Source organism: Rhinolophus sinicus, chromosome 2 (genome assembly GCF_057876585.1).
Source record: "Rhinolophus sinicus isolate RSI-liver-muscle chromosome 2, RSI-T2T, whole genome shotgun sequence".
Lineage (NCBI taxonomy): Eukaryota > Metazoa > Chordata > Mammalia > Chiroptera > Rhinolophidae > Rhinolophus > Rhinolophus sinicus.
Window position 1 is genome coordinate 10,355,456 of NC_142502.1, and position 25,753 is coordinate 10,381,208.

The following is a 25,753-nucleotide window of genomic DNA, read 5'->3' on the forward strand; positions in this document are numbered from 1 at the left end:
GACACTATATCAGTCAGGGTTTTCCAGGGAAACACAATGAATAGTGTGCGTGTGTGTGCGTGTGCGTGTGTGTGTGTGTGTGTGTGTGTGTGTAAAGAGAAAGAGATCTATTTTAAGGAATTGACTTGTGTGATTAGGGAGCCTGGGAAGTCCAAAATCTACAGGGTAGGCTAGCAGGTTGGAGACACAAAGAAGAGCTGATGGTACAACCCAAGTCCAAAGTCAGTGGAGGCAGGATTCCCTCTTCCTTAGAGGACCTCAGTCTTTTTGCCTCTTAAGGCCTTCAACTGATTGGATGAGGCCCGCCCATATTATGGAGGGTAATCTGCTTTACTCTTCGATCTACTGACTTAAATGTTAAACTCATCTAACAACTATCTTCACAGCAACTCTAGTGTTTGACTAAATATCTGGGCATCGTAGCCTCGCCAAGTTGACACATAAAATTAACCATCACAGGGATATAAGCAGAAGTAGTACGTCCAACTTCTAGTACATGTCCTTAAAGTGAGGGAGTGGTCCGTTATCCCCCCACTTCCTCCTTCCCACTGGTTAGTGTAGACATAATATTGGAGTACCAGTTCATGAGGGCACCTTGAGAACAAAAGTTACATGTGTGATGTAACAAGATAGAAGGAATTTGGGTCTCTTACACTATGGAGGTCCACACCAGCCCACAGTAACCTGCACATTTGTGAGGAAGAAACAAACCTATTTCTTTCTAAACTAATTTATTGGTAGTGGGTCTTCTGTTATTTCCATCCAAACCCAATCCTAACTTAAAGTTGCCTGACCTACTCCTCAACCAGTTTTGTTTTGATTTGGACAGATCAGGACATCAAATCTCCCCCAGCCAGAGGAGCAAGAAAACATGGGCTCATCCTTGATTCCAATCTCTCCCAATCATTCCTGTCACATTTAGTGAATGGCCAAGTTCCAGCATGACCACCACCCATTCGAAGCCACCATTGACTCCATTATGTTAAGAAAACAGCCTCCAAAGAGTCTCCCAACAATCACTCAGCATCCCTCTATATTCTCCATGTTGTAGCTAAGGTTTTCTTTTAAAAACATAAATCAGACCATGTCACTCCCTTGGTCGAAATTCTAAGTTCTTCTAAATTCAAAACTTCTAAATTCAAAACTTCTAAATTCTTCTAAATTCCTAACTGACCACAGTCTGTGCGATGTACCTCCCCGCCCTGCTCCCCGTGTTCTACTCTCATCTCATGACACTTTCCTCATGTACTAAACTCCAGCCATTCTGACCTCTCTTGGTTCCTTGAATGTAGCAACCCCTTCCCAGTCTCAGGGTCTTCACGTGTGCCCTTCTGCACATGTGTAGAGGAATGATCTACTCTAATTGACACATATTTGTCCTTCTAGAATCATCCTACTTGAGGCTTCCTAAGGAAGCTTCTACTTATAGCTCCTCTAAGAGCAGGTTGGCTGATAATAATTATATTGTGTTCATCATGTGTGGGATGTGTTCTAAGTGCTTTGCATATATGAGCTCATTTAATCTTTACAACCATCCTATGAAGCAGGTACCACTACCCCATTGGTAGAGGGGAAAACCGAAGCACTGAAAAGTTAAGTAGGTGCCCAAAAGCATGAAGCAGTTGGGCAACAGAGCTAGGATTTGAACTCAGAGCATCTAGTTTAGAGTCTCGCATGTAACTTCTACACTATACTGATACTCCCATTTACTCTTACCATACTCCATACTCTTTCCTTGTAGAATATTACAACCACAAATAAATAAGTACCTTCTTGAATTATGTGGATAATAGCTTTCTCCGCTACTATATTGTAAGCATCACAAGTGTAAACACAGCATTAGTCTTAATCTCTTTTCTCCATCCAGACAGCATGGCACAAAGTCCACACTCAAAAAATATTTTTTACCTGAATAACAAACGAATTAAAACTGATGCATGCTCTATATTTCTGCAGCAAATGTCTGAGTTCGTCTTCTCTCATTTGGACCACTGCAAGAGTTGTGCTTTTCCCTTAGTCCTCGACCTTTCACGGAGCCAACCAAGTGGTCAATCTGGAATTTCCATTCAGCCATGTAAACCCTGCGAGGGTTCTGTGACTGTACAGTCCTCCACAGCCTGGCCTCTGCCTCTGTCTTAGTCTTGTTCCCTGTCACTGCCCTCCTTAGACTGGAGCTTCAAGTAAACGCAGGTCTGTTCTCCTTTGGACTCTAGAATGTAAAGTGCAGCTTAGCAGCATCCGCCTGTCCACTCCTTGCACTTTGCGTATGCTGTTTCCTCAGCGTGCCCTCCCCGTCCTCCTCCTCTGGATGACACCCGGAGTCCTTTAAGACTCAACTCAGACGTCATCTTCTCCAGAGACTCCATCCAGTTGGAAAACGTGAATCTACTTTGTACTCCCCCGGAGTTCTGCACATAATCCTCTCGTCATGATGTTTTATTAATAAGGACAGCTAATATTTATCGAGGGCTTATTATGTGCTAGACACTGTCCAAAGTGCTTTACATATGTTAACTCATTTAAGGAGATAGCATCTTTATTTTAGAGAAGAGGAAACTGAGACAGAAAGAGTTTTGGTAACTTGTCCAAGGCCACACAGGCAGCCTGACCCCAGACCCACTCTGTTAGTGGCCTGGTTACAGAAGACACACTGCCATGTGCATCCTGGGCCTCCACGATGTGCAGCTCTCCTGCTGGCGCTCTCCTCCCATATTGCTCTAAATGTCTTTAGGGCAGAGATGGTGTCTAATAGATCTTTGTAGTGCTAGATCTTAGTAACTGCTTAATAAACATTTCTTTGACGACACGGAAAACAAAGTCCCTGGACTCAAGTGAAAAGCGAGACATACGTATATGAAAGATGAAATAGTTATTATGCGTTTAATTCTCAGTACAGTTTTTACCTTTTCTTCTTTATGACAGTCTCATGCCTATGGTAACAAAATATGTTCCAAACTGCATCGCAGTGAGGCAGATGCCTCGCCGACTAGCCTTTGGTATTTCTGGAAGCCACACTTAGTTTTGATAATCCACAGTCGTTTTTCAGGTAACTGATGTTGAGTGGAAATATATTGGGCAGAGGTGGTCTTTGCCATTTCAATCACTGTCAGAAGTGAAATTCAGGGCAACTAACAGATATATATCCCTTCCCTTCGACTGGTGCTGTGAAAATTGATCTCTAAAATGCTTTGACTCGAGGTGAAAGTAGCCGTATGTCATAAAAACAGCCTTGCAAATATCCTTTCACCCAAAGTGAGTAACAATTTTCAATGGGCAAGTAGGAAAGCAAAACTTATCTTTATTTTATGATCTTTGGCCACTGGAGTAGAAAGCAAGCTGGGGAAACAGTTTTATTTATGTTTTGTTCATCACTCGCTCACCTGGATCTCTTCTTTATCCTGTACATATTTTTATGATTTCACGCATCATCAATTCACTCATCTTCTCCCCTTCCAGACTTTAACAAGCTCCATGGGAACGGGGATGATGCCCAGGGAAGTTCTTGGCATGTAGGAGGTACTTAATACATGCCTGAAGGGAAACCGATGGATCCAGGCTACGTTGTTAAAGAAATGTCAGCTACTCAGGGTCTGCCTGCAGAGCAGGCCTAGATGTTCAGTTTTATTTTGAACAATTAACAGTGTCCTCAACCATTGAGGTTATATTGGGGGAATTAGGAGTGTTGATAACAGATCAGAAGCTCAGAGTAAAATTTATTCTGGAGTTCATTCCAAACGGAAACTATGGAAGTAGGTAAAGTAGCATTTAGTAAGTACCTACCCTAACCTTTAGGTGTCAAGGAAGAATACAACCTTGTCCCAGAACCACGCCAGCACTAGGGTAAGGCAAGTAAGGCACTGTCCTTAGGTACCAGATTGAAGGGGGTACCAAAATCCCCCCTCTAATCAAGATAAATAAGGGTTTAAGGCAATATTTTAAAAGATCAAAATTATTGCCAAAATCAATGATGAACAAAATATCAACATTTCAGATAAAGACAGGATCAGTGTGACAGGGTTGTACCGAGCTATAATGGAGCCTCAGGCAAAAAGAAACATTAGTAATGCAGATCCTGTGTTTATTTTTAAATGTTGATTTTTTTTGCTCGTCGTGGATTGTTTCACAGTGATTTTTTTATATTTTAAAATATTGCATTAAAATAGTATTTCTTTCTATAACGGAGGGGTTTGGATGCCACGGATATTGCCTCCCTCACCTCACCGTCGGCCTGACCCAGCACACGAGCTTCTCACAGTGAACTTGGGAGCGGAGCAAATGCTGAAAGTCAATGAATTTTATGAAAAGTAATTGTTCTCACAGAGGAGTGCTCAGAGCGCCTGGTCCATCAGGGTTCGAGGAGAAAATACTAACTCTAGGGAAGATTTGAGTGAGTAGGGGGTAGCCTGGTATATCCCTGGAATGACACCATGGGGAATGGGAGACAATGAGCCACGCTTGACAAAGGGAGATGAAACACAGGGTGCCACGTGGTATCATCACAGGGGAGCCGGTGCTCCAGGATGGTGGGGATGGATGAGGCTGGAGAGAAAGGCAAGGCAGCTCCCGGATGGCTAGGTGCCACATGCAGGCGCTTGGACCGTCCTTCTCTCTGCTGCCTCCTGGTGCCCCCGCTGTCTCATTGCCCTTCCATGGCTTAGGGTTCCTCCTGCAGGACCTTGGGACTATAACCCAACAGATTCAGTGGTCCACCTCGAGACACAGGCAATTCACCGGACAGTAATTCCATGCTAAGGTATCCTATGCTTGGGCCTTCTATATGCTCTTTCTTTCCACTAGGGAGAATATTTTCCCTGTGACTTTCTACCAAAAAAAATGCTTTAATCCAGAAGTATGATCCCAGAAGTGGGAAGTTAGCTTAATGTAGCAAACCTGCAGAGAGGTGGGGGACTCAGTGTCTCCACTACAAGACTCCACCCAGGCAGCCTATGCAAAGGGCCTGTGGCTGCATCCAGAGCTCCGGAGACAACAGACATTTCAGAGTCAGTTATTTTAAATTCCTGTCCTATGAGGGACTAGTGTACACTCACCACAGTCCCAGGTTGGGAGGCAAATAGAAGAGAAATATAGAGTATGGAGCTTCCTCTTCATTGCAGGAGACGTCAGTCACACTAAAGCAATGTGACACTTGAAGTGACAATATTACTGATGTGGATAATCAGGGCTATAGCATTTGCGGGACAATTAGAAAAAATCATAATTTATGATAATATATGTTTCTAAAACTCAGAGTGGATCCTTCAATGCCTTTCCAACTGGTGCCCAGCCCCCTTTTCCCACCTCATTTCTTAAGACGCCCTCCCGTGCAGCCTTGCATCATCTACGGCTCACCCACAAGCCCCAGTCCCCTTCAGTTATTCCCGACCTGGCTCATGCTTTGCCATCTGCCCCCAAAGCCCTTCTCTGTCCCTCACGAGGGGATGTTCACTCTTCCTCCAAGCTCTTGGGCATCGGGCCTCCTCTGGGAAGCTATCTGGTCACCTCCCTTCCAATGTGGCTCAACAAATCAGTCTGTGCTCAGAGCGTTATTTTAGTATGATTTTTCATATCAGGGACGTAGCACTCATCACATGCTATTACCATTTGCTGTCTGTGTGACTCCCCAAATCCGTATGCTTTTCATGCGCAGAATGCCTAGGATAGCACCCGACTTAATAAAAGTTGCTTGTTTAATTACAGAGTTTAGCAGAGAAAATAAAAAATGATCAATGTGTCACACAATTAAAAGGGTGAGAAGGGGTTAATTTAGTTGGAATGTTTTCATCCAGCGAAGGGAAGCCTAACTAATTTATTAGTAAATGTTTCCAGAATGTTCAGTAGAAAAACTGTTTTGGAATCTCTCATAAAACCAGTGAACTCTTCATAAATAATGTCACTCTCAGTGGCCCAAGATAGTTTCTTATAAAATACGTTAATATATATCCTAAAATGTATTTTTAACCATACACCAACACGATGAGAAAGCTCACAGTGGAAAAACAGGTTGTTAGGAATGTTAAGATAACGAACATCAGAGTTAGGAAACAAAAATAAAACAAAACAAAAGGAATTAACAGAATGTAAAAACCATATTTTTGTTCATATTTTTACGCCCTTCACACAACAGTCATATGCCAAGGGCAAAATGAGAGTCTTTACTTGAAATTTTCAGCCATTTGTCACTGTTTTAAATATTCACATTATTTAAAACACGATGTATTTTTTTTTTTTTTTGGCCATGAAAATGAATGTGTAAGTGCAGAAAGACCATGCATATGATTAGCATAATAATGGGAAACACGCACAAAGCTTTGGCTTGCCTTGACCTCTCTGACCTTCAGCACTTTAGCAGGAGTTAGAAATGGCTCTGGGTTTTTAGACTTAATATTCAGAGGTTGGTGGAGATGGCATAATTTCTTAAAATCATTGCCCGAGGAGAGTGACAAGGTGTAAATTTCCAAAATGTTTGAAATTTCCGTCCACTACTTCTGATGTGTTGCAATACAGCGAGCCAAGCTCTAGTTCAGGATTTATCTCAGGCTCCGAAGCCCCAGGCCAATGAAAGCTGTGTGCGTTTGTGAAGGTGAAACGTACAGTTTCCAAAGCTAAAGAGCCATCCACATCAATTTGCAGCCGGCTAAGTGGCATCAGCGGTGGGAGAGCTATTTACACTCCCTTCCCGGCTGAGAATTATGGTGCTGTAACCAGGAGGAAAGCAAGGGGAATTGAAGGGGCTGCTCAGAAATATAATGGTCATTTACGGCCAAAGTACCCCCATAACAGTAGGCCCCTGGCTCTCATCTGCAGCATACTTGAGGAATTTGCAATGAAACGCGTACACACACACAAAACACAGCCCCCCTAGAGACCTCCTGTGACATGCCCATTCATATTAAAGCACAGGATGGCATTTGCTTTGCTTATCCAACAGGACAAAGCCAAAGGGACTTCCTGAATTTTGTCCTCATTCCACAGATGCTGATCCAGAGATCTCAACTCACCACTGACAACTGGACTCTTCTCATCGAACAAGTGAAGAAGGAGGCGATTAGGAGGAAACAATTAGGCAATGCTCATCATGCAATTCATGAAAATACTGTATTTTGCAGCAATGAGAATTATAGTGTTGCATTATGAAGATAATAACTTGTTTTTGTGGCAAGAAATCACACCATTATGTGTTGCATCTGTATTATTTTTTTTAAATTGGGCTTTTTAATTACAGAGATCAATTATGTATGTAAGAATCCCACTTTGAAAATTTTATACATGTCATCTGAGATCCTATTAAATATTGGAATCTGTTCCTCTCATCTCTAAATGTCCCCTGGTAGTAAGAGTTAACTCTTTCCTAGGTGACTCGGGTGCTCTTCTGTGCACTGTGCAGACCCACATCTCTTTCATCCAGGGACCACCCTGTTCAGTTACAGGAACAAGAACACCTCTGGCTACCCTGCAGCTCCAGCCTAGGCTCCGCCCCCGCTCCCAAATGTGGCCAGGAAAAGGGCTCAGTTAGCATCCAGGTGGCTTTGTTTCCTATACCCTGGGAGAGAGCTGCTTTTCTCTCCCAGTTAAAATTGCCTGAAGGTGTACAGATGTCACAGAGCTCCAAAAAAACCGAATTCAATATGAAGTAAAGGTTACCAATCCTAATGGTTCTCATAGTCAAATATGATTTGGGGAATGTTAAGGTAAGAACGAGGTGAACATATGTGGGTTCACATCGCGGCAGGATAAACAACTTCCCTGGATCTCAGTGTCCTCACCTACATTAGAAGAACAGTGGTAATTCATGTAAAGAGTGAGAATTAAAAGAAACAATGCCCAGTGCAGGGCCTGATGCATAATTACTGCTATTACGTGAGAGGAGTTATTCCCATCGTTCTCTATTCAGAGCGATAATTTGACACCAACTTCATCAGAAGCTCCTCCTTGGGTTTCTTTGATTTCTAAATGGCCCACATCAGCATCATCAAGTTACTTGATGCTATTTATCAACAAAGACGGAGATGAATATGGCTGCCCTTTCTGAGCCAAGTGAGACAAAGAGGCTATTTGGGAAAGGGGTAAGCTTTAGTGGCCAGTGAGGCATACTGTCTTCCAGAATAGTCTGAGCTACTCTGTCTTTTATGAATTAGTTGCAGGCAAAGGAGACACCAACTCCATCTCCATCTACCATTAGTCACTGTTTGTTTGCCTCTACAGCTGGGGTATCAATGTCTTGAAGTCAGCAAGGAATGGAACAAAGGAAAAATATTTCCAGGAAGATGACTGAAAAGGAGAGAGAATGCCCGAAAAGAGACGCCCTATGGCTTCCAACACGTGCTTGCCTAATTTGTCATATGGTTTTTGGCCGACCCTGTCCTCAAAATCTTTTCCCGAACTTTTCACATTATGTAACCCACTTTGAGAAATATTAAAGAACTAGATAAATCATGAGATGATAAAATGTATTCTACCCCTGCCAAATATTTTTTCTGGGTTACCAAGGAATCTGATTCTTTTCTCAGTCATGTCTTTTCTAGTAAACATAATCTCCCCCAAATTAATGAAGTTAAGTATAATTGCATGGCCAGAGATAGGAAGGGATAAAATAGAACTGAGAAAGAAAGTAAGCAAAGGAAAACACACATTTTTAGAAATGAAGAGCTGCTTTGCATCTGAGTATGTGTGTGTAAGAGAGGAACTTAAGTCACCAGAATCGGCATTCAAACAAATAAAAACGTAATTACATGAAAAGAATATGAGGTGATAGACAGAATATACAAATCTTCCCATACAAGTAGAACCACACCTGAAATAACGATTTTGAATGAAGAATGAGAAGAGAACAATGATATTTGTTGTGCTTTTCATGTTGGAATCTTATTACTGTGGAAGAAGGTAGACTGTATCAGCCTTAACAAGCAGATTTATTCTGCTACAAGAGCCAGAATTAAAATGGAGCTTGTGTACCTAGAGGAAAGGCTGGAAGTGTCAGGTCAGATTCCACAACAGAATTACAAAGAGGAAAGGAAAATATGCTGAGTGAAGTGAGACGATAGAGCTGATCAAATTATGCCGGAGGAGACTCCCCAGTTCCAAAAGAACCATTAAGCTAAGAAGCCAGTTTGCAGTTAAGCTAATTTGGTGTTACAGGCTCAAGGAGATGGCATCAAAAGCAATGTGTCCTTATAAATGATCAAATAAAGACATGAGTCAATAGTCATGGTTCAGTACAGTATGCCCCCCTGGTTTGATGTTTCTCATTTCTTTCCCTACCCATCTCTTCCAAAGGTCTACAGCTCACTGCCACCTGTTTTTGTACTCCCACGGGTGAAGAATGGTGTTTATAGTTTTAAGTGGTTGGGGAAAAAATCAAAACAAGAATAATACTTCGCGACTCATGAAAATTACATGAAATTCAAATTTCAATGCTCATAAATTTAGTTTTATTAGCACACAGCCAGTCCCATTTACTAATGTCTATGACTGCTTTTGCACGATAGCAGTGGAATTAAGTACTAGAGACAGAGATCATATGGCCCAGAAAGCTGAAAATATTTACTATCTGGACCTTTACAGAAAGCTTGGTGACCCCTAACCTAGGAAAGAAACATAGGTTTTAGAATCAAGAGCGTCAGATTACATTTCCAGTTCCCTCACCTACCATACTCTTAGCAGAGCTTGAGCACTTGATCTTCTCAGAGCCTCAGTTTCCTAATGTAAACTGAGCGTAATACAGCTACTTCATAGGTTTGCTGTGTTTATTAAAGCGAAGGCAGGTAGGTGTGACCCTGGTCCACAGTACGTTCTCAGGAGTGTCCGTAAGCACTGTTTCCTTTTGCCCTCTCCTCCTCCAGATGGTTTTCTTCTTCCCACTCCCCAAATTAAGTATGCCTTACATTTCTATCATATTACTCTGCTCTAGAATTGCTCCCTTGGGTTTCTCGTCACTTCTCTGATTGGCAACTTCATTGAGGCAGATGATTCCCATATTGTATTTTGAGCCGCATGTCTCTCAGTTCTGTACAGAATTTTCCCACTGCCTCCAGGATCTCTCCATTTGGATGCTGGCTACACTAATGTTTGCCCCACCTCCAATTCATGCATTAAATCCTAGTGCCCAATGTGGTGTCTTAGGAGGTGAGGCCTTTGCGAGGTGATTAGGATGTGAGGGTGGAGCCCCCCTGAATGGGATGAGTGCCCTTATCAGAGACCCCACAGAGCTCCTTGCCTCTTCCACAGGTGAGCACACACGGAGAAGACAGCTGTCTTTAATAAGGAAGCTGGTCCTCACCAGACACTGAATCTGCTAGCACCGTGATCTCGGACTTCCAGCCTCCAGAACTGTGAGAAGTAAATTTCCATTTATGAGCTACTCAGTCTGTGGAATCCTGTTATATTAGCCCAAACGGACTAATGAGTAGTTCCACTTGAACATCAAACATCTCCTCCTCCTCCCAAATTAAACAAACATAAAAAGCCAAGATCTTGCCCTACTGATACCATTATTTATGTCACCAAATTCTTACAGTCTTTCAGAATCATAAATCTTGAAGACACCCCTGTCTCTCCCTCATCCTATTTCACATCTACACTCACCCTTCCAGCACTGCTCCTTTGGATTAATCAATAGTCCTGACCAAGCTGGCGCCTCCAGTCGGTTACACCATTTCTAGAAAACTTCCGGAAAAGCACAGGAGCGATCATGTGATTCTTGTACTTGAAAATGTCCTAGGCTCTGTATTGTCTCTCAAATTAAGTACAAATCCTTTAGCCAGGTATTGAAGGCGCTAATAATTCCACCCAAGCTACCTTTCCAAACTCATCTCCTTCGTATGCTTCATGCTCCCACTGAACTTGACTATTCACATTTTCAGAATGTGTCTTCCCTTTCCCCCCAATATCTTGTCCTCACTTAAGTTATCCCATCCGCCTAGAATGCCCTTTTTGACAGCCTGGCTCAAACCTACCTGTTCTTCAAAATTCTGATCAAATGCCACCACTTCAGTGAAATTTCCCTAATTATTTGTGGTCCCAAGTAATCTTGCCCTCCTCTGAAGTCTCATCATAAATGATTCACTTCTCTCTTATGACATTTGTTATCTTTTTTTCTCAGATTATAACCTGTGTCTGCATGTGCTATGTATAGACAGGGTCAATATATTTCAGTAAGTAGAGTGACGTCAGTCTCATTCCTGTCACTGCCCAGCTGTATGACCCTCGGCAAGTTATTTAGCATCATTCACCTCCATTTCCTTACATGGAAAACGGGGATAATCATGCTGAGCACATAAAATAGTGGTGGGATTAAATGAGGTGATGTGCGTAAGACATTTGGCACAGAATCTGCCAGATGGCTATTTTTATATTCTACCTTTTTAATTCTATTTTATGCTACCTTCCTTAAAAGGCAATATGTCTTGACATCACTGAGTGGATAATCAAGCAACTGAAGGCAGGTGTGTGTTTTATTCATGGTGGGATCTTCCCTGAAAATGGCCTTACAGCAGATACCCAGAAAGCAGTTGTTTAAATAGACTGAAATGAGAATGAGATTAGAAGCAAATCCAAACTGGTATTTACATGAACTGAAAGTATGAGTTGAAAATAGAATTGAATAGCTGCGGATTATAACATTGAAAATCACTCAGGAGTATCGTGTGAATAAAGGAAAGGCTATTAATTCTTCCTGATTTCATGAGCTCACTAATTAACAAAGGAAGATACTAAACAGTAAATTAATGAAATACAATAGGACCTTGGCAAAAAAATTGACCATTAAATTGATCAAAACAGTTCTTCCTTGGTGACACTCAAAAAAGAGCCACAAGTAGATCGCACAGCTTCGAGCGGCCACGTGGCACTTGAAAGATCAATATGTTTCTCAGATCCAATGAGGAGCTTGACACATACTGTCAAGCAGGAAATGCTTCGTTCCTCAACCTAAGGGCATCCCTCCTGCAATTCTGGGGTCACAACTGGTATCTTTTCTTGGGTTTATTGTACTCCTTGCCAGAAGAAAGTGCCACTGATTGGATAGCTTGACACACACTTAATAGAAAACATGGTTTTTACTTAAAAAGACAGAGAATTATTTCTTTACTTCAGGTCACATGAGAGCCTTACATCCAGCATTAATTTGTGGGGCCATTTACAGGCTGATGCACTGGATACTCAAAGAGCAAAAAACATAATGCGCAGTTCTGAACTTTCTTGCAGTTGGCCTTGTAAATTAAAATTTCACACCTCTCAGTTAAAGTGTTCTGATATTTGGATTTATACTGAATAGTCCATGGTTCAGGTTTTTAACTATTTGACAACTGACACCCTGCTATCGACTTCCTATTGAGAGGGAAAGGCCAAGGAGCCTAACCAGAATGCCATTATTACCTGTGGAAAAACCGGAAACACATGAACTTCCAAGGGAAATCTGCAGCTGCCTAAACCTGAGCCTTTGCTGCTCTAGCCTTAAATGATCTTTTAATGTCTAACTGGTAAAAGCAAATAAGCTTCACTGTAGGAAAGGTGAAAAAGGGGCCTTGTGTTTTGGAAACAGCAACACCAGCAGTCAGGACACCTGGATATAAAGCTAAATCAGACAGAAGAAGTGACTACAGGGCAGGTCTTATTAAGCCCCCTTGAGAGCGCTTAGATTGTGCTGGAGAAAATGGCATGACTTCAGGAGTATTCCAAAGCCAATGTCTGTTTGATTAAACAACAACAGCAACAAAAGAAGTAACTGTTTCTTTATATTTTCTAGGACGTTTCAGTGGTTCCTTGTACCAAGGAGCATGCCAAAAGTCTGAGACGCGTACTGGGTAAGATAATAACACGTGAGGTTATTAAGCCTGGCGCCATGCAAAGTGTTTTATATGTAATGACCATTTAATCCTTGTTGCACATAATGCAGCTCTATTTTACAGATGAAGAAACAGAGGCTCAGAGGAATTATTTGCCCAAGGCCACAGAGCTACTAAATGTCAAAGCGTAGATTCTAATCCAGATGAAGCGGTCACACAATGTGACCTCACATGCAAGTAAATATGTAACATTTAATAAACACTAAGTTTATATTCTATGGTGAAATAGAAAGGAAGCCCTTCTTTCTAATTACCGAAGCTGCCCCTGCCCTAAGATTTCACTGAGTGCAAGGTGACTGTGATAAATGAGAAAACTATTTATATCTGAAACTCTTTCCTGAGAAATAAAATCCCAAACGTGAGGAAGTATTACCAATTTTAGTGACAAAACATATTTTGGAGATTCAGCTTGGTTTTGTATAACTGGAGAAACGAGAATTTATTCAGTCGTATTGAAACAGGAAATAATAATACTCTTAAAATCAAAGTCAGTCCAAAGAGAAAAAGAGCAGGTAAGTTAAAGATTAATCTAAGTCGGATTTAACCCCAGTATTGTGGTGCTTAACAAACTCTGAAAGTCATCATGCACAGGACTTTCACCTCACTCATGCATCTAAAAATACTTGCTGATGATTCTTACAACTATTACAAACGCCTCTTGAACAAATACTAAGGATGCTTATTAAGAATTCACGTGTATTAATCAATGCTCACTCGATTAATAAATGAGAGTCCTGTTTGTCAGAAATGGCCTTATGAGGGTATAGACTCTATCCTATTTCCTCCTAGAGGCTCTGAAAATAGGAACACTTTTTCCTTCAGCATGTAAAAGCAGACAAGCAAACGTTTTAAATGCAGCTAAACTGATCTCCCCTTTCCACAATCTACGCAGATAACAATACCTTCATAATTAAAGTACTATTATTACTATTTAATTGTCTGTTTCATTGTTTAATGAATAGGAACTAGTTAATTATGGTGATGGGGAAAGACAAAGGACAGTTTTCTAATGGGGGATGCAGAGCTCTAGTTTTTACAATGTGGGCTGCAAATTGCTTTATTTATACTTCTGAACATCAGAACCTAAATTCACATGTCCTTGTCAAATTATGAATCTCTTTCAACATGATATGAAAATGTGTTTAACAATTTCTTTCTAATTTTGCATAGTTGAATGATATCACATTTATCTTTTGATAGATTAAAGTGGCTATTCCAGATATGCTCACCATACAATGCTGAGAGTCAGAGGGTCACAGCATCTTTTTAACCGCTCCCCAACAAGAGCAGTTTTCAGATACACGAGGTCAAGGACTCACAAAACACAGTGAAAGAACAAGGCAGACGTAAGACAAATAAAACTCTTCCTGGACAGCTGTCTACACTGTTGCTTTGAATCCCCTAAATAGACCTGGGTCTTGACATGGTATCTCCTACCTCTGCTACCAACATCACATACTTAATGACAACTCACATTTGTATAGTGCTTTGCCGTTTTCAAAAGCACTTTTACACCTATCATTTTATGTTATTGTTACAGCTCGTGAAGCATGCAGCTCAGATATTATATACATCCTACAAATTAGGAAACAGAGTCAATGAGGTTGCGTGACCTGTCTTGATCTTGTGGCCAGTAAGTGGTACAGATGTTTCTCAGAAACCTCTAAAAAGATGGGTAATTGCATAAAGCAGTTATCCGCATGACATTCACTGTTGACGTTAACGTTTTGCCAAAGCAGCAAAGCAGGGAACAGAGGAGCTTGAGCTGATGGAGTGCCTACTTCATGAGCCTAATCATCATTGTGCAAAGAGGTGTTAAGAAATGCTGTGTAGTGATATACAAAATTTTGCTGAAATTTGCAAACATGTCTCAATGCAAAATTGTTCCCCGATGGACCCTCAACCCAAAATAAATGGACTTCAACTGAATTTGTTATCAAACTTAATGTTTGTGTTCAGATACACAAGGCCATTTCTGGATGGGAGATAGGGAGATTAGATGACACTTCTAAAAGATATTTAGGGGAAATGCATTAATCCTGTTATGCAGGGGGAAATAAATCCTGTAGGATAAAGTTATGTTTCTCAACTTTTGTTTCCCTCAATGACACACTAGAAATGTCACCAATAAATATATACGCCCAAGCCTGCCAACGTCCCTCCTCTCTCTCTCTCAAGGTTGTCACCACTGCCAACTCATGCCTTTTAGGGTCCCCATACCCAGGCGAAAGTTACACAAGTCATACTCACCAAGCGTATCAGAATCGCCTGTACGAGCGAATGCCAAGAATGGGAGAGAGAGTTTGGAATAAACCCAACACGGTCGCACGTACTTATTAGGCAGGACTTGCTTTAATGAGAGACTCTTACACATTGTCAATATCAATAATACGAATTTCTTCATTTAGCAACAATCTCACAAAGAAAATATATGAAGTTTTTGGTCCCATAATATTGATCTCCACAGGTTTTTCATCTGACTTTTTTTTTTGGACCAATGCATCCTTGTGCTCAATATTGATTTTAATATGTTTCTTTGCTGCTAAAAAGTTTGGTATTGTGTTTTCATATGTAATAGTCAGTATTAAACTAGAGGCTTCATATTGATTGTGCTACACTCCCGCCAAACACTTACCTGTAGAAAGTATATTTCTATCCATTTTTGTTCCGGCTTCAGTGACCCCATCCTATTAAAGAGCAAGATTTCAGAGATGGTGGTTCCAGACACCCCGCAAGTCTGAGAAGAGGTGGAAACTGGGCTGTACGGCTTTCTTCAGAGATCTGAGGATAAAAATTATGATTTTTGATGACTTGATGTCCAATCGTGACACTGCAGGAAGACCAATTCTAGAGCTGTTATTAGCACTGTTCTCACATTGTACAGTTTATTGTAGTCTACAAACAACTCGGGCAAATAAAATGAGTTAATCCAGTAGAGGTATATTAAGCTTATGAGATGTTGGGGCTTATTTGATATTTCTGTTTAATGACACTATCATGTGTCTAAGATATATAAATTAAATATAGAAATAAGTAAATAAATAAAGGTTGATGTTTCTAGTTATAGCCACACCTTTAACAGTCATATCACCCTTTACCAGATACATTCATATCTGTTGCCCTAAACATAGAGATATTGACTCCCTGAACTCAAGTTTTGTCTTTTCTAAACATATGTTTCTGAGGATAAATTTACATGTATATTTCTCTGGAAGAACTCCATTAGTTACCTCCAAGTTTCTTTTTTCTTTTTGATTGAGGATAAGCACACGTGTAGTAAAGCGAGTAATGCACTGAACTTAAACATGCAGTTAGGAGAATGTATACGTGTTTATACACCCGTGACTAACATTTAATGAACTAGGCATACTGCATAAAAGGACAGAAAAAAAAAAAAAAGCGGGGTGGGGGGAAGCAGAGTAGAAAGGAAGAAAATTTTAAAAATCCAAGCAAAAATTAATGAACTAGAAAAAGAAAATACAGCATAGAAAATGAACTAGAAAATGAAAATACATTCAAAGCAGAATACACACACACACACACACACACACACACACACACACACATATTAGAGTGATATTCTACATATTTTGCAAACATTAACTACTTCAGTCCTCATGTCAACTTGATGAAGCACATTATAATCCCCATTTCACAGAAGAGAAAACTGAGTCACAGGTAATCAAATAAAAATTCAATTCATCACGGCGATATAATAATTTTTGAACTTATAGAACCTAATAGAAGGGTTTCAGATTACTAAAAGCAAAAATTAACAAAATTAGAAGAAATTGAAAACTCACCATCATTGTGAGATTTCAATATACTTCTCTCATTGTCACTAAGCTGAAACAAATATAAAAAATTTGAATGATATACAAACCAAATTTGATGTAAAAGATATTTGTCAAATTGCATATTCAAACAAATTGAGGATATACTTTCTTTTCAAGCATACTTTAGCCATTTATATAAACTAATCATACAGCAAATCTCCACAAATTTCAAGGAATTGATATTATTTAAATTGTTTTCTGTCTGCAACACAATTAGTTTTGAGATGAACAACAAAACAGATAACCAAAAACAACAAATGTTTGCAAATATATACCATGTTTTAAAAAAAAAAAAAAAAATTGTAATGGACATTTTAAAACACTGAACCTGAATTATAATGAAAATGCTACATAGCAAAACTTGTGGGTTGTATATGTCTATCAAACGACACAGATAAGAATTTCTTACCAGTTTTGTTCATGACAGACAAATCTTGGAAAGAACCAAATGCCCGGTAACATTAGAAAAAATAAACAAAGTTTGGTATATTCATACCAGTAAAAAATAATGAATCTCTGATAACATATAACAAAACTAAATATCACAAACATCGTTTGCGGCCAAAGAAGCCAGACACAAAAGAGAGCACACTGTATCATTCCATCAGAAAGTAAAGAAAGAGAAAAACTAATCCAGGGTGACAGATGTCAGTATAAGTAGGATGTTTGGTATGTTGTTGCTTGGGTTGAGGCAGAGGGGACTTCGGAGTGCTTGAAATGTTAGTCACGGGTGTATAAACACGTATACATTCTCCTAACTGCATGTTTAAGTTCAGTGCATTACTCGCTTTACTACACGTGTGCTTATCCTCAATCAAAAAGAAAAAAGAAACTTGGATGTAACTAATGGAGTTCTTCCAGAGAAATACACATGTAAATTTATCCTCAGAAACATATGTTTAGAAAAGACAAAAACTAAAATTTAATGAACTAGGCGTACTGCATAAGAGGACAGAAAAAAAAAAAGCGGGGTGGGGGGGAAGCAGAGTAGAAAGGAAGAACATTTAAAAAATCAAAGCAAAAATTAATGAACTAGAAAAAGAAAATACAGCAGAAAGAATCAACTGTTCTTTTTAAAATGGCTCTTTTAGAAGACTGATAAAATCAACAAAGCTCTGGTAGGTTGAACAAGAAAAAGAAATGGGACAAATGAATATTAGGAATGAGAATGAGATGTAACTACAAATAGCACAGATATGTTAAAGGTAATGATAGTAATGATAATTAGCTAAACTTTACTGAATGTCTGATATGCATTAGGTTTGTTCTCAGTGGGCTTTTATAGACTTATTACTTCATTTCATCCTTGTGGCAACTCCTTGCGATGGGCTTTTATTATGACCATCTTTTTAAAAATAGGTTGATGCCAATACTTTTTAAAACCAAGACACAATTAATAAACTCCTAAAGAAACATCATTTAGCAAAAGAGTCTCAAGAAGAAATTAAGAAGTCCCAAACATCATAAGTAAGTTAAAGGATTAGTTAAAACTTATTTACCATAAAATCAAGAAACAAACTAGGTTTTTAAATAAACTCTTCCATATAGTAATATACAAAAATAGAAAACTACCCAATATATTTTAAGGTATTAAATACCAAAACAACCATACAATATGAAAGACAAAAGTAAAAGGCTAAATTCATTTATCAATAGAGCTGGAAGGATTCTAAACAAAATACAAACTAAATCTACTAATATATAAAAAGAACCCAAACTGAACTTATACAAGGATGAGTTACTATTAGCAAATCTATTGATTAATGTAAGTCCCTACTTTAACAGATTAAAGGTGAAAAAAACCCTATTTTAATAAATGCAGGAAAAGCATATCACTAATCCTACTGAAACCAATGAAACATATTACATAGATATTACCCTCATTTTATCAATAAGTAAATCAAAAATAACTAATAGTAAAAATAGCCAGCTTTATTAAGTGCTTGTATTGTGCTAAGTAATTTGAAATATTTTTTTACTCCTCATAACAATCTTAACAGTTATGCAATTATTATGATCTGTATTTTACAGTCCACTATTTCTGTATTCCATTTTCACACGCTTGAGTTTGAAACAATATTGCTCTTGCACAATGATGAAGAATAATTCAAATCACTTAATTAAAATAGTTTGCTTTAGTTACATTTAATGCAGAGTAACTAACACCAAGATTTTTTTTTCATTAGCTATATATAGGTCCATTTTAAAACTGTTACTACTTATGAAGAAAAGCTCACGGCGTGTATGGTTCATGTACATGTTTATTGTCTTACATTTAAAAGATGGAGGCATTTGCTATTCTTATACTTTAAACATTTCTGCCCAGCAGGTTGTTGATTCCCTTTTGCAAAACAAAAAAGGAGACACTTTGAATTATGCACAAATATATGTATGAATTTCGTTTCCCTACACTTGTATCCTACTATAATCTCTCAGTGCATAAAGTGAATGCTTTCAAATGCAGAATATAAATGTATTTTACATAGATTATTACTTCAACAGTGATATATTAACATGAATTACAAAGGATAAGCAATAAAACCAATACTCATAAAGCTTCAAAATATAAAATCTTGAAAAATGTATCAAGGTTTGAAATTTAAGACTTTATTTTTAAAGCAAAACCATAAGGACGTTCCATACCCATAAAAAGTAATAGGAACCAAGAAACAATGACTATACTATATTTTTAGAAATATAACTTAAATAGGTATTTCCACGTTTGATAATGTTCCCATGTTATAGAGGAACCTTGATATTTTAAAGAACTCTTTCAAGTGTTCTAGAGCTCACTTTCTTTATAAAAGCAAAACTGAAGCCTTTCTGAAATTGTTTCCTTTGAGTGTGCACGTGTGTGCGTGTATGTGGATGCACATATATTTTCCAAAGTGGTGACTAATCTTAATGCATCTTCTCTGCCTTCTGTGGCTGGCGAATGCTTTTATGCTTTTCTTGCTCCTGGGATGTTACCAAGCTTTCAAAATCCTACTCAGGTTATGTGAAGAATTTATAAATAAAAAAAAGTTATATATATATATATATATATATATATATATATATATATATATATATATCCTTTCATGACTGCCCTCATAATGTGAAACACAGAACATCACTTAGGATTTAAGGGCCCATAAAATAGAAAGCTAGCTTAACCCCTTGACTGCTCAGTGCACACAAGTTGCATCACCCTATGAGATTAGAATTTTATGTGTTGAAAGCTGGGGTGTTTTAAGCCCTAGTAGCATAAATTCATTCTGTTATGTATGGTTACTTGGGTTAAAAGCAGCAGCAGATTTTCTTCTCTCTAATTTGTTTGTCTTTGAAAGTGTTCATGGAAATTCCAGTATTGAAAATCAAAATGTGTACAAACGGTAATTCAATAAATTAGTAACAAGAAATACAAAGTATGTGTTTTGTTTCACGGAACAAAATGAAGATAGATATATTTCCAAAGTCAGATATGTCAGAAATAGTGGTGTATTTCTTCTTAAAAATGGCATAAGCAGAGTATAACGTTTGGAACTTAAAAAGGAACAGAAGTCAATACTATTGCATGCATAGTGTTCTGAAATTCTGGCAAGGCAACATTTGTAAAAGAGGACCCAGATATGGATACTCCAGAAATGTCAGCACTTGAAGACAAAGTGGGAGGGTCTAAGGGGGAAGGGGATGCTGAAATCGTCTGGCTGTGGAGGCAGGAACCTTACGGGAGCATCTGAAGCTAGGAATATGAGCCCTTCCTGTAGCTGGGGATCCTGGAACTGCCCTTGGATTGCGTTGGCTTCCTGTGTGAACTTACATTTGATTAGACAAGCACCTATGCGAACTGAATTTGTTTTATTATTATTTAATGTAGTCATTTCAATTTTAAGAAAATCATTGCTGTACTCTGCACAAACTGTGGTGCTGTTCTGTGATGAATAAGAAACAGTGATTACCCCCAAGACGACGCAACATTCTCATAGGAGGGAAAGCTACAGAAGCAATTATGTTATGAGGCTTAAACATAAAATAGATACCATTATAGCTCTGTTTGGATAGTGTTCACTTGCAGTGTATGAAACACTTCAACATGTATCATTTTATTTATACTTCGCAACATTCTGCACAGCAGATTTAGCATCCAAGGGGTTCAGTGACCTTTCTGAAGTCACACAGTTTGTCAAGCTGCAGAACTGGAACTAAATACCATTCTTCTTATTTCAAGTCCAGTTTTTTATTCCATTAAACCAAGCGGTCAATATATACTTAGTACATATTTGGCACTCTACTCTCACCTCAACAAAGCATGGCCAAGCTGCTGAATGGGGGGGGGGGGGGGAGAGAGAGAGAAGAGAGAGAGAGAGAGAGAGAGAGAGAGAGAGGAAGCAGGTGGAGAGAAAGAGAGAAGGACATGGGGGAGAGAAACATGAATAAAGAACTCTGAGTGTAACACAGGAAATGAGTTTCTCCCCATAAGCCCCACCTACCCAAGTTCCTATGGCCCCTTTAATTCATAAGATTTCTTAATCTATTTAATTTCATGTTTATTTCCTCCTTGAAAAATTCTCCCTCATATCTGAGGTTTTGAAATTTTTAGATGAAGCATTTTTGTCTAAAGTTGTTGTGCCTTAGACTGTCTGAAGTTTAGATGAGTCTTCCATTTTATCTCATCTCTACCTATTCATACACGGAGTGCTTTTTGTCCTCCAGAGTTTGTGTCCTGCCCTGGAATTAAGTTGCTGAGGGAGACACATAAACTCTTTCAGGCTATTAAAAATTCATATCTCTATTTTGAAATCAGAAATCCTCACAGTCTAAATTCCAATGTTTTCAAAAGAAATGATCACTTGTTAAAAAAAAAGTTATGATAGTCACAGCTAATTTATAAGATCAGAAGCTTTGATCGTATAAGGTAATTGATGGTTATAAACATTGAGTAATTTACTTTTATGAGCCTTTTATTTAATAAATCCATGAGTAAAATTACAAATTGTACAGTACAATATTAATGCTTGCAACTTTTAAAGATAATAATAAATAGAAAGCTGAAACCTCAATTTAATTCTTAAACAGTTTAATGAATGGAAGAGATACATGGCCCAGTTTTTATTAAATACATAACTTGCTGTGAAAATTGGAATCTATATTATAGAAAGTGAATTAAATTCTGAGTGATGAATTCTCTTTCTAGAAAGTTTGTTTTTTTTGGTTTTGTTTTTGTTTTTCTTTTTTTAATTTTAGGATACCACACAGCGCATGGAAAAGGTCATTTTAGAATGACGACTTTGGGTTAGGTATGTTTTACCATGACTTCAAGTTTAAGAGCTATGTTTACAAATGATGTATCATTGCTTGGAAGGCATTTTTAGCTTCTTTATCTTGTAAAACAGAAAAGAAGGGAAATTTGTTCAGTTCCTGGATCCCCTTTTAATAAGAAGTAACCAACTTTTGATTGGAGTCAACACCTCAACCAGAGAGCTCAAAAAAGTTTAATTAGCCTTCATGGTTCCACTTTCTGATTTCGTAGAACAAGTCTTTCAAAGTCTTGTCAGTGGCTATTGGTTTACGGCCTGAGTCAGCATTTTGTGACTTCCGGGTCAGCATTCATCAATGCCATTTCCTACCCTGTGCAGCAGTCGCTATTACTGAGAAGGTAGTGCTACAGGAATGACAGCGCAGGACGGTGATGGACAGGCACCTTCACACGGGGTGTAGATAATGTGAAACCAGACGCCTGTTACAGTGGTTTCTCTCGAAGTCCTTAGTCAGTGTCCATGCTCTAAACTTGACAGTTGAGCTAGAACACGTGGAGACAAAGACTTCATTTGTCCTTGTAAACAGAAGAGTAGTAGAATTTTTCTCCATATATTTTCCTATTGCTCTTGTTCAGCAAACATGCATGCCAACCCATTTTTGGAACACAACGGAACATTGTTCCACTAGATTGAAAACAACTAAAATTTATTTGGAAGGATCATTTGTTGTCCCTCATATCCAAGTGATAGGAAACTTTGCAACGAAATTTGCGTTTTTCTGTCTTTTCGGGAAATATGTCTGGCAAAATCTATGGCAAGTCTGAACAATGATGTTACTAGAATAAACGTGTCCCTGAATGAGCAAATAAATAACTTAGAGCAAACTCATCAATTAATATTAAGAAGAAAAATAGAGGATGATTTAGAAAATAAGTTTCCTAACATGATTATATGAATAGGCCTGAAAGTTAAATTGTATAAATCAAAGGCACCCTATAAGAGAAAGCTAAGTTCTAATTATTAATAATTGTAATTTGTGTGTCAAATAAAAAGAAATTGGTCTATATTCTTTAAGATTCTAATGTAATGAACATTCAATGTAATGAACATGCCAATGTAATGAACATCCTTACAATACATCAAAACCACAACAACAAACAAAAGAGAAAACAGTAATGGCATCTGAAGATTCATCAGGCAGATTTAGAAAAAAAAGTCTGAAGAAATGACTTGAAATTTATGAAATGTTTGACACCCTGTATTTGAAACCTTGATTTGAAGCTTACTGCATGTGCTTGTGTTGTTCAAGTTTTACAGGTTATTTTCTGGGTGGATGACTTGCCGAAGAGAATATGCATGTGCTTTTACCTTTTAATGTTTGACTTGATTACTAATGTTCTTGTGATAGGACAAACCAGAGAAGTTTAAGTGCGTCAGGCACAAATGCAAGCTTGCTGAGGTTGTGGCAGAGTAATATAGAACACAGATCACCAGGTCACTCACATGCCACGTTCTATGTGACTGCATTATGCTGAATCAGAATATGTTATTGTGCGCTCAGGCTGTTAATAGTTGGCTATCATTTCAATGACAAAGAAAAACATGAAAGAAAAAGAAAGCAACCAAGTAAAACGTCAATACCATTCTGTTTATGAACAATCTGTTACATGTAACAGTAGGATACACGCAACATATTAGACTCAACATCCAGATATTTGTGTCAATACCTTTTGGAAAGTACACTAAAGAGTGGGGTGTTGTTTAGGTGAGTCATCTTTGACTTGATTTACCCAGTAGTTTCATTGGTTCAACAAGACTCTCAAATGAAAACTGTCCAGAGACAATTAACAGTGTGTCTACTTCCTCTGATGTCTTAAAATTTGGATTGTCAGATATCAAAGGGGTCTAGGCAGTCCCTGCTGTTCTTTATGGCACGTTTTCCCACTCTGCTCATTCAGAGTGTCTAATTAGCAGCCACACTTATTTCTCATTGCCTTCAGCTCCTCAATCAAGGATTTCTGCTGAAGGAACCCTGCTGCTGGTGCTAGAATTAAAAAAAAAAAAAAAAAAAAAAAAAAGCAAAAAACTCATATTCATGTAATCAGCCTATAAGCACCATCCCTTCATCACCAAGAGGAAAAGTATGATTATTCCTTTTCTCTTTCACATGCACTGCTAAGATATCCTTATGTTATTTTCCCCTTTTATGTCTGAACTTGTTAATCCTTGCAAGAGGATGGACAGAAGGGAAAGGACAAAAGAAAGAAAAAAATGGAAAATACTTAGGGTCAAGTGAATTTTTTATAAAGCATAGGAAGATAGGCAAATATCCATGCTGTCGTCAAGGACATTTTTAGCCTTTAAAAATATAAACTATGTCTAAAACAAATCATCCTAAAGACCAAAAACTTTGAACAAAACCAGCAAAATTATATTTGTCACTATTAAATTGGTTATTTCAGCTAATGCATTTATAAAATTGGTCAGATAGATTGATTCATTCAAAAATAGTTAATGGGCTCTAAAGTGCCAAGCACTTTTTAAGCAAGCACATGATCATTGCATCTAGAAGTTTATGGAAAAGACAGATAAGAAACAGACAATTGAAAAATGTATGTAAAAAGCACACAGCATTCTGGGAGATACAGGAGAGACACAAATCTTATGAGCACAGAGATTTCCTAAGAGAATTGACATCTAACCTGTGTCTGAAATGATAAGTAAAATTTAGTAAGGCAAAAGGAGAAACCCTCCTGGAATGATGGAATAAGGACCCCTGAAAATCCACTCCTCCATTAAAGCAACAGGAACACTTGCAAAAATAGTCAAAAGTTACTTTCTCAGAACTCTAGAAATTAACCAAAGACTTACAACAACCTAGGGATGATTATTCAAGAAAAACAGCTGCATCAGGGTAAAAAGAAAAGGTGTTGTGGTGTTTTAATTTGGTCTATCTGCAACCACCTCTCCCCAGCTCTGGGGCAGCCTTGGAAGGCAACAGCCTCACAAGAGCTATACTGTGAACAACAGCAGCCTTACAACCACTGGGTGAGGGCACAACGGGTTTACAGTTCAGAGCTCACTGCGCAGGCATTTTGCTGAAAACAATCAGCAACAGTTGTTTAATATCACAGCTGCCTGAGGCAGTGATTCCAGTTAGAGCTAACAAGCTGACCAAAACATTTAAAAGAAAAACACTGGGAACTGAGATGTTGATAGAGTGTTTTAAAACTTCTAATATAGTCCTAGGTATCTAGAAGGCAAAGCATATGTGCAAGACTATGCATACCCCCAGAAAAGGCCTGAGAAGGCCCTGATCTCTTATCCCTGACTGACCATAAGGTTCTGTGCAAGCAGGAAGTGAAAGCTAAGGCAGAGTTGTCAACTGGCTGCAAGAGCATGGAAGGTGTGCCTCAACACACACACAAAGAGCCCCTCTGCAAAGCTTGGGAGACTTATGGGTTCTGGTCATTGGCTGACTTCTAGGCTAACCAAGCAGAGACATCAGTGGCCACAAATGATAAAGAATACAGATTACATCGAATTAGTCCAGCAAAGTTACTAAACAAAGAAACAGTCACGAAGCAAACAAAAACACCTCATGGAATAAGGGATAGAGATCAGATTTCTAAACTTGCCATATTATATTATTTAAATATTCAAAAAAAATATGAGATCTGAAAAGAAACAGGAAAGTATGACATATAATTAGAAAAAAATGAGCAGTCAATAGAAAATGTCCCTGAGGAATTCCCGATATTGAATTTACTATACAAAGACTTTAAACCAGCTACTAAAAATACGATTAAATAATTAAAGAAAGCTATGTGTTAAG

At 38.4% G+C, this 25,753-nt stretch overlaps 1 protein-coding gene across 9 annotated transcripts in view; it reads right to left on the reverse strand.

Moving 5' to 3' along the window:
* LOC148758739 (uncharacterized) overlaps positions 1 to 25,753 on the reverse strand; it is a 366,645-nt gene that overhangs the window by 66,297 nt on the left and 274,595 nt on the right. For 8 of the 9 annotated variants that reach the window (XR_016020154.1, XR_016020153.1, XM_088795362.1 and 5 more), the window contains one exon: positions 15,478 to 15,623. The exons of the other annotated variant lie outside the window; for it this stretch is intronic. The gene's annotated coding sequence lies outside the window, so the exon portion shown is untranslated. The remainder of the gene's footprint in view (positions 1 to 15,477; positions 15,624 to 25,753) is intronic. 9 annotated transcript variants of the gene reach the window in all.